General features: G+C 38.1%; 1 protein-coding gene across 2 annotated transcripts in view; it reads right to left on the bottom strand.

Annotated features, from left to right (window-relative positions):
* Positions 1-12,542, bottom strand: part of NELL1 (neural EGFL like 1) — a 761,225-nt gene that overhangs the window by 243,822 nt on the left and 504,861 nt on the right. The gene's annotated exons all lie outside the window — the stretch shown is intronic.

Genomic DNA, 12,542 nt, shown 5'->3' with positions numbered 1-12,542 from the left:
ACCAAACACTTACACTATAACAATAAACAGCAGATCCTAGCTTAGACATTCACACTAAATGAGCATCTATTTATATGTAAGATTTTATATTGCTCAGAGAGCCGTCATACATATGATGAGTAGATTGGAATGCTTCATGCCAGTTCTTTTTTTGTATTGTTGTTGTTGTTGTTTTTATAGGAAGCTGACTCCCGGACAGTTTCAATATAAAACAAAACAAAACAAAAAAAACAAAAAACTCATCACTGCTTACTGATCTAAACCAGTCAAAGATCAAACAAAGCTGGAGGTCATGGTAGCAGATGAAATTTTCCTTCTTCAAACACTGAATTAACCTGGACATTAGTTCATCTTTGAGAAAAAATTGATTTTCACAAATCCTCTCTAATTTTCTGGAAGAATAAATGTTTCAATTTTTTTCATGATACAGAAAATCATAGCAACCAGGAGAAAGGTATATATTTTACAAGAAGAACATCTTTCTGAAATTTATCCAGCCCTCTAATAAGAGCATATCGGAATATATCTTAAGGTATGCATTCTATCCACCAACGTGTATCTGTATTTTAGGTACTCATATGGTAGCACAACATTTTCTTCTAGACTCTAAGTACCCTGAGGGGTGTAACCATGTTTTATCTAGTTCTTCTCCCACAGTTCCTAGCATAGTACTTCACTAATAATAGGAACCCAATAAATGGCTAATGAACACATTAATTGATACATATCTAATGCCTTAGTTTATCCTTAGTTGCTGAGTCCTGATATACCACAAAAGAGGGAATAGTTCCCATAGATTTCTTTATAAAGGCAGAAGCTATGATAACAATGTCATAGATATTGGTGGATCCCAACGGACCCACCTCCCATGTGGAATCTCTTTACACTTTCATTTTGAACTTCGCTATATGACTTGCTCTGAGGTAGTGGCATCACAAGCAGAGCTTGATAATCACTTGCATACTGGAGCATATCTTTCTGAAATACTCCCTCTTGGAGCCCATCCACTATGCATTAAAAAAAAGAAAAAGAAAGCCTATCTAGCTTAATGATGGCTGAGGTATCAGGAGAACACAGACACTCACGCCAACTGACACCAGCTGCCGGCCATGGGAGTGAGGTTACCTTGGATATTCCAGGCACTGATGAGCTCCCACCTGATTGCAGCCTCATGCTACAATCCCAGTCAACAACACATGGAGCAGAAGAACCACTCACTGAGCCCAGCCAACCTCCAACTCATGAGAAATAATAAATCATTGTTGTTTTAAGCCATAACACTTTGGGTTGGTCTGATGTGCGGTAATCCTCATAGATAACTGAAACATAAGTGAAAAGATCACGTGCTTAAGAGCCAAGACATTCATGGATCCTGAACTCCCTCTTCCATCGATCAATTTTGAGACCTTTTGGCCCATTGTAAAACCTACTAGTACCCTCATTTCCACATCTATAAAGTGGACAGACACTTACTCACAGAATCGCTGTGAGGATTAAATGAAATGTCACACCTAGCACATACCCTCCAGATAGTTAGGTGTCATTGTCAGCATCATTGAGGTAATATAAATCATATGGACTTAATGTTTTGGTAGTGTGATTGATGAAATCTCATTTGGTAGTCTGACCCGAGCTGCATATTATAACATCGTATCACTATTGGTCACTTTCTCCATCGCCTCCACCAAATTCACACGTGAAGAAAAGTGTTGAAAGAGTCAGTAGGAAAGCCTCTCTTTTGGACCAGCCTCTTCACTGCCCTCCTGGCCTCCTCCTCTCTTCCCTCGCTACAGTCCCTCATCCACACGGCATCCAGAGTAACTATCCAAAGCCCTAAACCATCTCCCATCACTCTCCAGCTTTAAACCTCCCTATGGTGTAGCACTGAAACATGAATAAATCCCAAAGCCCTTAGTGCTGCTTAGCAGGTCAGTGCGTTCCTTTGTCATTGCTCTTTCCCCTCTGCAATGTCCTCTCCAGCCAAACCGGTCCTCTTGCTTCTTCAAATACCCCAAGCTCACTCTGACTCGGGGCTTTGCCTCTGCTGTTCCTTCTACTTGGCCCAGACATCCACAGGTCTCCCTGGCAACAGCTGGAGATCATCTCAGATGCCACCTCAGAGAAGCCTTCCCTGATCACCTAAAGCAACCCATACCCTCAGTCCTTCTAGCGCCAGTTGCTCTCAGTCATAATACCTATGTTTATTGCGTGTTTTCTATTTTTTTCTATTTCCCTAGCCCTTAGAACTTGACATAACATTTGTTATTTGTGTGTTTTCATGCTCACTGTCTGTTTTCCATCTTGGAACATGAAAGTCGCATGAGATCAGGGTTTCTGTTTTGTTCATTACTTTCACCCCTTTGCCTAGGGCAGGGGTTCGCAAATTACGGCCTACAGCCTTGTTTTTGTATGGCACACAAGCAAAGAATGGCTTTTCCTTTTTTTAATGGTTGAAAACAGTCAAAAGAAAAACAATATTACATGACATGCGAAAATTATGTGAAATTTAAATTAGCATCCATAAATAAAGTCTTATTAGACACAGCCACATTCATTGTCTATGGCTCCCATGGCTTTCAAATGGCAGAACTGAATAGCTGCAACAGAAACCATATGGCTTGCAAGGCCTAAAATATTTACTATCTGACCCTTTACACACACACACACACACACACACACACACACATCCTACAACCCCCGTGAGACACACACACACACACACACACACACACACACACACACACACATTGCTGACCCTGGTCTAGAGCAGTGCCTCACTTATCACAGGTGATTCATCTATATGTGTCTATGGAACTTTTTAAGAGGAAAAAAATATATATATCCAACAGTGAAATTGCCCAGGACCCAGGCACAGGAAACATCTGACCAGAAATATGCTTCCCTATGAAAAGCCCGTCAAGTACAAGATTCTGACTAGGCCCTTGGATGTCTTCCAGGTTCTTTACTCTTCTCCGAATGCAATATGCTTCTATGAGGAGCAGAACGCAATGTCTGCATTCTCATCATGTGTTCTAATTGATCCACACAGAGAACAGCTAAATGAACAGGACTGGAGATGTTTGGAAAAATTAAACACAGATTTCTTAATAAAGCTGAAAATAGCCTACTAAAGCTGAAAATAGGCTCTTGGCATCCCAACGCATGTTTACTTCTGTTTAAATAGATGGCTTCCCATAGACTGTTATCAGCTCAGCGGGGATCCTGGGAGAGGAGCACTTTCCTCCTCCTGTGCATTTTAAGCTCTTTCCAGATGAAATTCAGCCAGAGACTGTAAAAAGCATCTGTCAGTCTGGATAAAAACAATAACCATGGTCACATAATGTGAATACCTTCAGCGGCCCCTTCCTGGAGGTCTCTAAACAGATACCAAAGTGCCTCAGAGGAGAAGATCCAGGCAGAGCTTGACAATCTATTTGTAGAAGGGTGGCTTCTTGATAAAAGAAGATAAAAGTATTATGTGGAAGAGTAATAGGGTAATTCTCATTAGAGATACTGTTTTGCAACTTATGTATCTAAACCTGGAATGTGGTGAATGTTTTGGCCACAGGGAAGTCTGGATGGCACAGGTGCTGTCACCACTACAGAGAAGCGGTGACTGGAGCTTTGACAGACCCCAGGCAGAAACTGGCCTATAGACAGCTTCTCTGGGCAATCCCGGGAGTAGATTATGCTACTGGCAGTTGAAGAGAAATGACTCAGGAGGGAGATAGATAAGATTTCAAATGAACCCCAAGGCCATTTCTAGAAGGAATAAGAGATCAAAATGGTCTCAGGGAAGGGGTTTGGTCAGCAAAAGGAAGGAAAAATGATCTCTTTCTAGAAGTCTATGTCACTATCATGAAGGCATTTGAGAAGAGATGAAGGAAACACGAAGTGTGCTGGAAAGAACAAAACGATGAAATGTGCTCAGAGAGAGGAACATGAGAAAGAATAGAAAAGCTTGAAAAAGGCAACAATTGGGCTGAGACGTAGATTAAGAAAAATTGTAACTCTTCCTAATCACAGATTTAGAGCCAACTACAATGAGGTGTCTAACCGGGTCAATTAATCAATGTAAAGAGTCCATCACTCAAAAACAAAAACAAAACAAAATAATCCCTTCATAGATAAATCAGATGTTCACCTTAAATCTTGAAAGTCTCATTTTATAGATAAACATAATCAGGGTAAGTTTTTGTAGGTAAAATGAGTTCAACAATTACATGCAAGATAAGAAATGATGGGGGGGAAAGCAAAAGCTTTGAATATCAGGTAATGGGTAGATGGCTTGTGATGGCAGCTCTTCCAGCTGTCAGTGTCTATGTACTCTCTCAGAATGCCTCCCGTTCCCTCTTCTCCTCTTCCCCTTTCACTCACTCACTCACTCACTCACTCACTCACTCACTCACTCACTCACACTCTCTTACTCTTAGAGGCACAAACTTCCTCTGGGGAGCTTTCTGTTTTCCCCCTTTCTATGCTCTCCTAGCACCCAACTTACACCTCTATTACAATACTTAATCACACTCCATTATAACTGCCCCATGATGGTTGATTTCCTCAACCCCATGGGATCCTGGAGAGAAAAGACATGCATTCTTAAAGTTGCAGCCTTAGTGGCTTGCACAGCTGTTGTGCCTGCTCAAAGCAAGTCCTCAGTGGAGGACAAACAACACTGTGGAATGATGTGTAAGTGAAAGAATGAACAGATGAAGTTACTATGTAAACAAGTATCTTGCTGCCGGAAAAAAGTAAAATTGGGATCATAATAACCTAATTCCATCACAACATGGATACCTTGTAAAGGATCAATCCCAGAGACGTTTCTTACCCTGGAGAAAACAAGTTTTTTTATAAATTAGACCTTCCAACATCTTTTTTCTGATGCTTGGCATAAAGTTGACTTTTGACACCACACACTTTCACAGAAATTACATCTTTTATCAATTTGAAAGATCAAAACTAGATGAAGTACCTTAGACGTGCTCTAGTCACAGCCTTAAATAGTTAAATATGATTTCATCTGAAATGTCTTTGCATTTCTTTCCACAGTACTACTTGCATATCCAGAAATCTTGACTTCTTCCTTTGCTATTATAGATTTCTGCACAGTAAGTTCAAAATCTCCTTTCTTTCCTTTTCCCAGAGGATGTTCCATTTAGGAGATAAAGTAAATGCCTAAATAGGAAGCAACCCCCAAAATAAGGAAAATGATTCCCTTTTTATTCATGGTAAGATCTGAAAAAAAGGAAAACAGAAAACTATTCTAGGCAGAGTTGAATGATTTTGAGGAATGTATTATTAAGTAGATAACTACCTGTGTATAATGTTTGATTTATGGGTTCATTTATTATGCACAGTTGTATTAAATACATTATTTAATAGGCTATATTAAATAATAGATTAATTTAGGAATATTACTTTTCCTTTACCATGATGTCACAGAATAATTTTGTTTAATCTGTTCCCACGAATCTTGATTTCAAGGCCTTCCCCAACTCAGAGCCATTTTTCAACTTCTCTAAAGTTTTCCAAACTTATCATCATCCTATCTGTCTAAGTTGCTGAGATAAAGCATTTTTTGAATTTTTGTTTGATGCTTTCATTGGAAATGTCAAGTGAAGTCACAAGAATCCAATTGCATGATATTAGAACTTCTTCTTTCCCCATTTGTCTAATAGGTAAATATTTGTGATCTCTACAATGTGACTAAAAACCTAAACTGCGTTATTAAGTGTTTTTTTTAAAGGCATATATATATATATATATATATATATAGACACTCATTACTTGAAATTGTGAAAATACCCTCCCAGGAATAATGACTAATTCTTTGTTGAGGGATTTTTTTTTTCTGCCTCTTTGTAACATTTATTTTCCAGGTAATTTCTATACAAACCCCAAACTGGCACAGCTAATGTCATTTTTTTTTCCTCCTCCAAATAGCTTCTTGTTGTTCAAAATAAATAAACTAAAAGACCACCTGGTAATACGAGAATATTTATAAGGATTTGAATAAGGCAATTCCTTCATTCTGAGGGATAGAAAAGGGAAAAGTACTCACCATATATTTGGACATAGATGATATTTTCTCTCTTTTGTAGCCACATTCATTCATTTACATCTATTTTGCATGAACTAAATTTGGCATTAACGGCAGCAATCCAGATGCTTAAGCTCACTAGAGCTCAGCCTAGAATCTTCCTTAGTAGACACTGTTTTTATTCAGGCTGTGTTAGTTTTTAAGCATTTGCAAAATTGGTAGCAAGACATTCCTTTTTTTTTCTTAAATTGCTTTTGTGAAGTAGTGACTTTTTTCCATTTGAAATATATCTCCTTTCTCTTTTCCTTTTGTTTCTTGAAGCAATCACAAATGCAATATATGTAGCTTCCTACATCAGAGAAAGTAAACTCATTTTTGATCTGAAGAACATTTTACCACACTGAGTTCCCATTTTGTGCAAGTTGTCAGGGAAACTCCAAGGACCAAGTCTCCCTTCAAAAAATGTCTAGCTCTGTAATCAGCTTCCAGCAGATATTTTGCATATTCCCAACTGTACGTTTGGTAATACTATCATGTTTTATTTCAACCTCTGTAATGACCCAGAACTAGATCAATTTCTTTAAAATTTTCCTCCTACTTTCAAAATTCAGCATTGCTGTTTTCTTTCCAGTTCATATCATTTAGTTATTCTCTTGCTTCAACAGCACATCATTTCCCTTGTAAATTTTGTCTCTTTTTGTCTGCCATTACTACAAAGAAGTCGTTTGATTACTTCATTTACCATTTTTTGAAATGTCATCTCTCTTCAATAGTCAAGGCTTAGTTCCAGCGCTAAATAGTTTCATTTATCGGGATATTCTGGCTTTCTCATCCTGGGCTGTATAGGTCACCTAAAATTTTGAGAAGCAGCTATAGTCTTAGTGATGAGACGCCAATGCCACTGGCTTGATTATAATCCTGACTCCACAATTTACAATTTGACTGACCTTGAGCATGTTAGTCAACTTTTCTGTTCTTCAGTTTTTTTGGTCAATATAATTGGCTTATGTGAGGACTAAATGAGGTAATGCATGTAAACCTTTTAGAACAGTACCTAATACACTGTAAGTATTTTAAAAAGGTTAGCAATTACTTTTCCTATAGGTTACACCAGGAGATAGCCGTATAGTGAAAAGAGAGCTTTATCTGGAATCAGAAGACTTGGACCCTTACCCTGGCTCTGTAATGTACTAGCTGTGGAATTAGGCGAAGTATTTTACTGTCCTGGAATAATATAGAAAATAAGTGAGCTCTCTAAAAGGTTCTTGAATTTTTGTGTGTCTATGGGATTATTTTCATGAGGAGACACTGATCTGTGGCTGAGACCTAGTCCACTTACGCATAAAAGTATGAGAAATTCACAATGCACAAATCCTCCTGACCATTTAAACACTTGGGCTCTAGAGCCACACTGCTAAAATTGGAAACCAGGCTTCATCTCCTGTTACTTGCGTGACCTCAGGCAAATTTCTTAACCACGCTGTGCCTCAGTTTTCTCATTCTAAAAATGAGGATTACAGTAATAATCATCTACTAGAGTTGATATGAGAGTTAAATAAATAAATGCAAAGCATGTAGAACAAAGAATGGCACATAAGTAATTATAATTTATAACTATAATCATTATTACCTTCAATCCAACTTGGTGTGTGTTTAATTAGCACCTACTATATGCAAGGCATTATGCTGAGTAATACAAGATCCAGAACATTGGCTAAAATATGTGTCCTACCCTCAAGGAGCATATCATTTATTAAGGCTCAAATCAAGTAGATGAACAATTAATACAAGACAACATGTGAAATGAAGGAGTCCAAAAGTCCAATAAAAGGTTTATACGGGTTCAGAGAGAACAAAGGGAGTGCATCTGCATGGGGGTAATCAGAGACCTTTCAGAAAGGATAAACTATTGGAACAGGCCTTGAATAATAGGAAGATTTGTAATAGGCAGAGACTAAGTTGGGAATGTCCTTAACGAGAAGAATTTCATCACATGGGAGGAGACCAATAGGTTATATTTAAGTAAATGAAGGTGTCTACTTTGGCATGTCAGTAACTAGCATGTCCAGGAAAAGCAGGACCTCTCAGAGTGGAGAGACAGTCTGGGCTAAAATGTGAAGGGCCTTGAAGACACCCCAAATTGAGGGAACTCAGGGGGATTCAACAGAGTACTGGGAACCTAATCATTGCTTTAAGGAGCTTTACATGATGAGAATGTTGAAAATCAAAGGCAGGAAAAGAACATGATGGTGAAGAATCTAGTGGTTCCATTTGCATTCCTTAACTTGTGGTTTCAGGGGCTTATAGTAAAAAAAAAAAAATGTGAAAAAAAATCGTGTAAGAAAATGAAATCAATAAATTAAAATCAAGTAATACAATAGAATGAAGAGAAAATTTCCTAGAGGACAAAAATGTTCAAGGCTTTTTTCTGCGTTTCCTAGTAGCCAAGGCAATGTGGGAAATTCTCAATGGATTATATACCTCAGTACAAAAAGGACATAAACTGATGGTGAAAAACATGTGTTCCTGGTCCTCAGTTTTGAGATGAGTCTTCCCTGTTGACTTTTTAAACAAATTCAGTGTCTTCCCAAAATGCAGAGATGTCCCCTAACAAGATTTTGCGTACCAGACCTTGATGAGAACTGAAGACAGAATGTTAAAGCACCCTTCTATAAAAGCAAATCTATGAAGGTGATGGTACAGAGAGATATTTACAGATTAATACTATACAGTTGTCCAACTTTGTATTGTTCTTTATTGATATCAGAATTGGAGATTAGACACTCTTTTTAATAGTCCTTGAGAAAGTATACTGATGACAAGAAGTATCACCTGGTCACCCTATAGACTCATGACAAATAGTCACTTGTTTTAAGCCACTAAGTTTTGAAGTGGTTTCTTATGCAGCCATAGACACTAAAGAAATCTTATTTAATTTTTACAACAATCCTATAAAGATAAATATGTACCTTTATTTTACAGATGAGAAAATGAGAACAGAGTGGTTAAGCAACTTATCCAATGTCACACAGCTCCTATGAAGAAGAGTTGGATAAATGTGAGCTATGCAACCTGAGTGACTGAGTGTTTTGTAAGCCCATTAATGAAAATAGAGCCTTAATGAGGAGAAGTTAATTTAGAGATAAATCGAACTATTTGTAGTTGCTATTCTTTATAACATTAGGACTTTTTAAAAAAGCAGAGTAGATTGATAAAGACTAAAATAAAACTGTCCAATAAATATAGTGTGGAAATCTCAAGCAACAGAGGCAGCCTGCCAACCACCTGTTTTACAGCTTTGAGGGCTTTAGTGTTCTTTAGAGAGAAGCAAGCTTGTAAAGGAAGGTTCATAGACTAAAGCCAGATGGGAATATTCCACAGTAGATTAGTTCTTCCAGTCCTCCACTTCCATCTATGAATTCAGGCCATTATTTCTTCTTTCCTTTTCACCTTCCATCCTATCTTCCTTCCATAAATATTTAGAGTGAGCATCAATTAACAGCTTGTCCCTGTCCTAGGTTCTGATGCTATAGTGATGACTCAGTAACCCCAAGGAATGCATTGTATGGGAAGGTTAATGGGAAGGGAAGCATGTGATGACAAGCAGAGAGATGAAACACTAGGTAGGATAGAGAGAGAGCTCTGGGGGAAACTGAGAGAGTCACTCCCCTCAATCTCAGCAGGGAATGGGGAGAGAGGTAGGCAAGGCAGGCTTCCCAAAGGTGCGGATGATTAAGTTTAGTCCTCTACGATGAGAAGGAGGTCATCTCTTGAAGGGAAGAGGAGCCCAGATCATGTGCAAAGGCTTGAAATAGAAACTTTATGTAGCTCTTTAACAATGAACTCGGCACTCTAATTGGAGTATCACACTGTGTTGTCATGGGGGCGGGGAGAAGGGAACATGGCGAACCTAGAGGAGGAAGCAGCACTCAGAACGTGGGAGGTCCTTCATGCTATGCTCAGTTGACTTTCTCTTAAGGCCAAAGGAAAGCCATAGAATAAGAAGTTTTAAGTAGAGATGTGACACAATCCTATTTTCCTTTCAGAAAAATTATGCTGAGTACATTGTAGAAAATAGATTTAAGGACTATTAAGCAGGACACAAGTTAGAAGTAACAGCCATTAGGAAGTTACCAATGATGAAACATGCTAATGAGAAAGGAGGTGCCAGTGAGAAAGAAGACAGGTGACTGGATTCAAGAAATAAAAAGGAGAAAGGGGATTTGATGGATAAGCAGATATAATTTTCACCCCTAGTTGAAAGTCAATTACAAATCCATATAATAATAAATTAAACAACTTATCCAGTAGGTTCCAATGACAGCAAGGAATTAATATAATTCACCCAGTTCTCCTCAGAATTAGATCTTAGAATGGCACATAATGGATAATAATGAATATAATAATTCTAGAAATACAAGCAGTTACCATGTGACAGGCACAGTGCTCTCAGCTTTATGTATATTTTCTCACTCAATTTTCCCAACGACCATATGAGGTAGTCAGTTATTATTTCACTTTATGTATAACAATTGTCACCCCAATAAATTTAAAAAATAAATTATAAAAAAAAAAGAAATGTGAGGCAGTATCCCCTATATTATTAATTTTTGGTTGATTCAATTAACATATATTATTTATTTTATATCTATCAGTGACTATGTTAGGATCTATACTGGACAAAGGGGAAAAAAATACATGGTATTGGCCCCAGAGACGCTCATGGCTAAGTGGGAAAATCTAACACTGTTGATACGTGGAAAATTCCACTATGGTGTACTAGGTGCCATGACAGCAGTCTGGTCCAAGACCTGTAGAAATATTCTGGAGATGACCATCTTTAACAGAAAGGGAAACTTCAACTCAAATGCACATAGCAGAACAAACTCCCACTGTCTCAAATAGAAGTCAATACCTGGCTACTGTCTGCAGTTGGGCTGGTTGTGCCATGAATAAGTCCTCTAGCCATGAGAGAAAGGGGTACAGAATGGATAGTATGGATTAAGGTGGCATGGGTTCGTGTGGTATTGGAGGTGGGGGAACTTCAAGCCAAAATCCACCCCTTGCTCCACTGATCAAACCATGCCTCTGGTGCAGGCCTAGCTCTTCCCAGAGGAAGGCAGCATATGGGCCAATGGCAGCCATGGCCCATGACATTTCTACTGTCCGATAAACAGAACACCATCATTATTTCACAATTGACTGATCCCAACTTGCCTATTCTTCAAGAAAGGCTAGATAGCGTGAAAGACTCTACAGAGTCACTTTCTCTTCAAACTAAATCCCCTCAAATTTGGAAAACCCTTTTGGTTTTCCAAACATTGGCCCTGACGTTATACTTAACAAAGATAGGTGAGATCAAGGTAATACGAGAAGTCAGAGCCTTTTGGAAACTGTAAGAAACTCAGGTCTCAATGTCTTTAACGTGTGATCCATGAGCCATGGCAGGATCCAAAGGTTATAGCTGCAACACGGAGGTTTCCCAAGTATTATTAAGGATTCACTGTGTTTCTTAATCTCTCTTCTCTCTGCAGGGTATTTGTGCCAATAAAACTACTACAAATACTATAAAAGTATTTATAATCATTTTAATTTCCTACTTGAGTAATAACAATTTCTAAGCACTAATAAAATTATCATTTTTGTTTGTTTCTCAACTATGACCTTAAAATACTGTACACAAAGTATATTATAGTAAAATGACAGTAAACATTTAAATTAACTCAGTGCTTTTTCTTTTCTTATGCATACTTTCCTTGAAAGAGAAGCAAAGAAACTAAATCACGAAAAACTGAAATAGTGAGCACGGAGTTTAGAGTACATAGTTCTACTTGTAGAGCAAAGATGGGCCCAAGACCTATTAACTAGGGATTTGACCTGTAGACTCTCAAATCCAACTGGAAGGAATTCAAGAATCCACTTTTCAGGAGAGCTGCAGTGCCCAGGGAGGTCCATGTGTGAAAAATTATAACAGAGAAAATACCTTCTTAACATAAACAAGACCATGGGGGAAAAATGAGGCATCTAGGAGGGAGTGGATACATTCTGTACTAGTTCAGCTTTATTCATTACTGAGCTTATAATGTATATTTTGTAGGCAAATTTTATTGCAATAATTAACTCATTAACAACCTCCAGAGAGAAGCCAGACCTCTCTGTAGGCTGGCTTGCTGAATTCTAATGATACCGATAAACAGAAAATCCATTTGCCAGATTTTGGGAACGCTCCAGGACTTTCCAAACAGCTCTGATTTATTTAGTGTATCACATCATAGAGAAGCATGAATTGTGGATTAAAATAGAGAAGAATTTCTCAATAAACATATGAGTACAATACAATAGGTTTGGCTAATTTAAACAAGCAATATTGATGGTAATTAATGCATTTTAGTTCAATAGAAAAATAATCAGACTTGATTAACTCCCCCTCCCACCTCTTCTGAGTTGGAGCAGAAGCTAGTTTATTCTGAAGTCCACACTAGCCAAGCTGGCTGGGGTT

Source organism: Rhinolophus sinicus, chromosome 14 (genome assembly GCF_057876585.1).
Source record: "Rhinolophus sinicus isolate RSI-liver-muscle chromosome 14, RSI-T2T, whole genome shotgun sequence".
Taxonomy (NCBI): domain Eukaryota; kingdom Metazoa; phylum Chordata; class Mammalia; order Chiroptera; family Rhinolophidae; genus Rhinolophus; species Rhinolophus sinicus.
The sequence above is the reverse complement of the archived record's forward strand: the minus strand, read 5'-3'. Positions and strand labels throughout refer to the sequence as shown.